The sequence below is a fragment of the Lucilia cuprina genome, chromosome 2 (genome assembly GCF_022045245.1).
Source record: "Lucilia cuprina isolate Lc7/37 chromosome 2, ASM2204524v1, whole genome shotgun sequence".
Classification (NCBI taxonomy): domain Eukaryota; kingdom Metazoa; phylum Arthropoda; class Insecta; order Diptera; family Calliphoridae; genus Lucilia; species Lucilia cuprina.
Window position 1 is genome coordinate 8,680,793 of NC_060950.1, and position 5,391 is coordinate 8,686,183.

A 5,391-nucleotide genomic window follows, 5' to 3' on the forward strand; every position below is an offset into this window, starting at 1 on the left:
GAAATTAATGTGGATTAAATTGTACATCTGAAAAACCTGAAATGTTAATATGTAGTTATAGACCTATAGTAGAAAAAAAAATAAATGTTAAACTTTAAACTTTAAAACTAATTTAGTCTCTTTAAAATTCTGGTGCATGGTAGCTACCAATTATGAACTTCATTATTTGAAATTTTACCTTAACATATTTCTTGATTAGCACAAACATTATTTTATAAGTCTATGTCTAGTCTATGTCTAGTCTATGTCTAGTCTATGTCTAGTCTATGTCTAGTCTATGTCTAGTCTATGTCTAGTCTATGTCTAGTCTATGTCTAGTCTATGTCTAGTCTATGTCTAGTCTATGTCTAGTCTATGTCTAGTCTATGTCTAGTCTATGTCTAGTCTATGTCTAGTCTATGTCTAGTCTATGTCTAGTCTATGTCTAGTCTATGTCTAGTCTATGTCTAGTCTATGTCTAGTCTATGTCTAGTCTATGTCTAGTCTATGTCTAGTCTATGTCTAGTCTATGTCTAGTCTATGTCTAGTCTAGTCTATGTCTAGTCTATGTCTAGTCTATGTCTAGTCTATGTCTCGTCTAGTCTATGTCTCGTCTAGTCTATGTCTCGTCTAGTCTATGTCTCGTCTAGTCTATGTCTCGTCTAGTCTAGTCTATGTCTAGTCTATGTCTAGTCTATGTCTAGTCTATGTCTAGTCTATGTCTAGTCTATGTCTAGTCTATGTCTAGTCTATGTCTAGTCTATGTCTAGTCTATGTCTAGTCTATGTCTAGTCTATGTCTAGTCTATGTCTAGTCTATGTCTAGTCTATGTCTAGTCTATGTCTAGTCTATGTCTAGTCTATGTCTAGTCTATGTCTAGTCTATGTCTAGTCTATGTCTAGTCTATGTCTAGTCTATGTCTAGTCTAGTCTATGTCTAGTCTATGTCTAGTCTATGTCTAGTCTATGTCTAGTCTATGTCTAGTCTATGTCTAGTCTATGTCTAGTCTATGTCTAGTCTATGTCTAGTCTATGTCTAGTCTATGTCTAGTCTATGTCTAGTCTATGTCTAGTCTTTGTCTAGTCTATGTCTAGTCTATGTCTAGTCTATGTCTAGTCTATATCTAGTTTATGTCTAGTTTATGTTTAGTCTATGTCTAGTCTATGTCTAGTCTATGTCTAGTCCATGTCTAGTCTATGTCTAGTCTATGTCTAGTCTATGTCTAGTATATGTCTAGTCTATGTCTAGTCTATGTCTATTATATGTCTAGTCTATGTCTAGTCTTTGTCTAGTCAATGTCTATTATATGTCTAGTTTATATATATTCTATATTTATTCCATATCTGTCTTCATTCCAGTGAATGAATCTTAAAAAATTTATTTTAATCTTAAATTCTATTATTTTTGAATATGCGGTTCAAATTTCAACCAATTGGTGGTTTAATTAATTATTTATCTTAGTAAATTCGCCGACCAAATTTTTTCTTTAAAAATGCAATGATTTGTTTCAATTTTTACTAATTGGCAAGTGAGAATTTAATAAAAAAAGTATTGAATAGTTACTGAAGTGAAATAAACATTAGAGTGCAGTTATTTACATAAATTTCAAAATGAACATATTTAAAGTTTAAAATTAAAAATAAATTTTGTTTTCGGATAATTGTAATTAAATTTTAACGATATTTTGGATTTGACATTTTAACGAACATATTATATACATCAAAAAAGTCATAGCCCAATAATATGTGGCACCTTAATTTATCAATTTGCAAGCACCACATCCACCAACACATTGCAAAGTGTGGCAAAAAAAAAAAAACAAATTCAACGTCTAAACCAAATAACCAACTAGATAGCCAGCCAATCTGCCAAATCATCCAGCAATTTAGGACTTTTGGATCATTAAATATTTTGATGCCTGCATTTTCGTAATGCATTGATGCATTTTATAAGGCATTACAAAATGAGTGTAATAAACAATTTTTAATGTTTCAATACATTTAAAATAGTAAAATTTTTAATAGAATATTGATTTTAATAGCTAAATTTTATTAATGCATGTTTTGTTTTGTTCTTATAGAAAATGAGTTTTGTTTTAAATAACAAAAAAATATTTGAGAAATTGTTTTTAGTTTTAGTATAAATCTTATTTGCCAATTTATATTAAAAAAACTACACAAATTTTGTTTTAAAATTCGTACTCAAATTCATCGATATGACTCGTATTACTTAAAAGTGCAATAACATTAAATGTCACAACTGACAAGTGATGACAATGTTAACAACAAATCCAACAACAACAACAGTTTATGATCGGTAACTTTAGAGAGAAACAAAGAAATAAAAGCTGAAGAAGGAAAAAAAAAACAATGAAATGAACAATTTAACAAAGTCGTTGAGAGTTGTTGTTTTTTTTTTTTTTTTTTTTGCTACAGTTGTTTATTTTGCAATTTGATACTTTGTTGTTGAATTTCGGCAAAAGAACAAAGTGAACAGAAATTAAAAGAAATCCCTTTTATTTTCATTTGAACAAGCGTGAATCGCCGGCCTCTGTAGAATTTCTTTTAGGTTCATGCTCTAATAGAGTAATTTAAAACGAAAACAGGACAGTGGAATAAAGTAGAAAACGTAGTTCCTAGTGGAGAGCGTGTAGAGAAGACGAGAACTACAAAAAAATGGTGTAAATCTATGGCGTGCAAAACCTTCAACTAGGGTTTCCGATATTCGGATACATATGTACGAAAAACTAGAACTGAACTGAACTAGAACTGAACTAGAACTGAACTAGAACTGAACTAGAACTGAACTAGAACTGAACTAGAACTGAACTAGAACTGAACTAGAACTGAACTAGAACTGAACTAGAACTGAACTAGAACTGAACTAGAACTGAACTAGAACTGAACTAGAACTGAACTAGAACTGAACTAGAACTGAACTAGAACTGAACTAGAACTGAACTAGAACTGAACTAGAACTGAACTAGAACTGAACTAGAACTGAACTAGAACTGAACTAGAACTGAACTAGAACTGAACTAGAACTGAACTAGAACTGAACTAGAACTGAACTAGAACTGAACTAGAACTGAACTAGAACTGAACTAGAACTGAACTAGAACTGAACTAGAACTGAACTAGAACTGAACTAGAACTGAACTAGAACTAGAACTGAACTAGAACTGAACTAGAACTGAACTAGAACTGAACTAGAACTAAACTAGAACTGAACTAGAACTGAACTAGAACTGAACTAGAACTGAACTAAAACTGAACTAGAACTGAACTAGAACTGAACTAGAACTGAACTAGAACTGAACTAGAACTGAACTAGAACTGAACTAGAACTGAACTAGAACTGAACTAGAACTGAACTAGAACTGAACTAGAACTGAACTAGAACTGAACTAGAACTGAACTAGAACTGAACTAGAACTGAACTAGAATTGAACTAGAACTTAACTGGATCTGAACTAGGTTACAACGTTAGACGTTTTGGCATTACTTGGGTCCATGTTGATCCCTTTGTAATAAACTGAACTGAACTAAATCTGTACTAGAACTGAACTAAAATTGAACTAGAATGGATCTTGAATTGAACTAGAACTTAATTTAAACTAGAACTGAACGAGAACTGATCTAGAACTGAACGAGAACTGATCTAGAACTGAACTAAAACTGAACAAGAACTGAAATTGAGTTATAACTAAATTTCAAGTAACCTAGACTTTCGACATCTCAAGGAAAATACATCCCTGTAACATTTGTCTTAAAAACTCTTCTCTACCGCACACGGCGACGACGGCAGTGTTGATGTTTACCAGTCGGTGGTAATGGTTGCTGCTGGTGGTCAACAACCTTTGCGACAGGAATACGTATTATAATGTGAAATTACAAACAAAATAAAAAATGAAGCTACAAAATGAAAAGTTAAACTTACTATTATTTTATTTCACACATGCATACACGCAAAATAGCAACAACTACATTAACATCAAAAACTTGGTAGCAGTAGCAAAATATAAAGGCTTTTGAAGTTCTGCATGATTTACCAAAGTGCATATTTACAACATAATTAAAACTACAAAAACTAGTTGTTATACGATACACATACATACAAAAAGAGAAATAAAGTATGTTGAAAAAGTCTGGTGTCGGCTAAGAAGTGTTCATGAAAAGTTTGATTTTCTAACAAAAAATATGTTCAACAATTTAAAGCTCATTCATAGAAATACTCATTCACAACAATCGAAAATCAATTTTTTTGAATTAACATTTTTTTTTTCAAATTAAGACATTTGTCAAAAGACTTGCACCACATATTGTATGCACATCTTTTAAATGTTTCGAATTGATATTTGTATGAGTGCGTGTGTATATAAATGAATATGTATTTATTGTACAATATTTACATAAGTTTCCCTTTAATGAATTAACAAAGTTGTTACACAAAATACACCAAACTACCAAAAACAACAATAATACTAGCAATTGGTTGTAAACGCCCCAGAAGAACACACAAGGAAATTGTTACCATCTACAACTAATTGTTGTTATCCCCTGACACTTTGTTTCCCTCTCACCCCTTCCCTTTGGCTCCTGCGTCAATTACAAAAGTTGAAGACGACGGCTTAAAATGTTTGATGTTTATATTTCTGTGTTGTTTTTGCTTTTTGTAACAATATATTTATTTATTTTCTTGTTATTGTTGCAGTTTTTGTTAAAAATTATTGAAAATTATTACATTTGACTTCGTTTTAGTTGCTGCTGCTGCTGCCGTTGTAGCTGTTGTTGCAATATAAATGGTCAAAACATACGTGTGCACCCGTGTACACATTCAAAAGAGTGTGAAACTCAATATGCGTGCTTTTGAAGAATCTACATAATTAAAGACATGGCCGAAGAAAAACAAAACCAAAAACAACAAAACACTGAGAAAACTATATTATTTTTTTTTTATGAAATAAAAAATTATGGGGAAAAAAGTACAAGGGGATTAATTTTCAATGTTCAAAACGTAACGAGGAGCAGTTGTAGTTTTTGTTTTTAATACAAAAGTAGAGGATATAACTAATTGTCAGGTTGCATAATGTATTTATATATGTCTGTATGTATGTGCGAGTATTGTTAATAAGTTACAATATTATTTGCTATATTTATACAATTTTAAGCATTAAATTTTATGAGTATTATTGACCCTTCTTAAGTCGTCACGCAAACAAAAGTGTGCTGTACAGTGGAACTAAAAATGCAAAATTTATGAATTTTAATTAGAATTTAACTAAAACTGAACTAGAATTAATCCAGAACAAAACTAAAACAAAACTAGAACAGAACTAGAACAGAACTAGAACAGAACTAGAACAGAACTAGAACAGAACTAGAACAGAACTAGAACAGAACTAGAACAGAA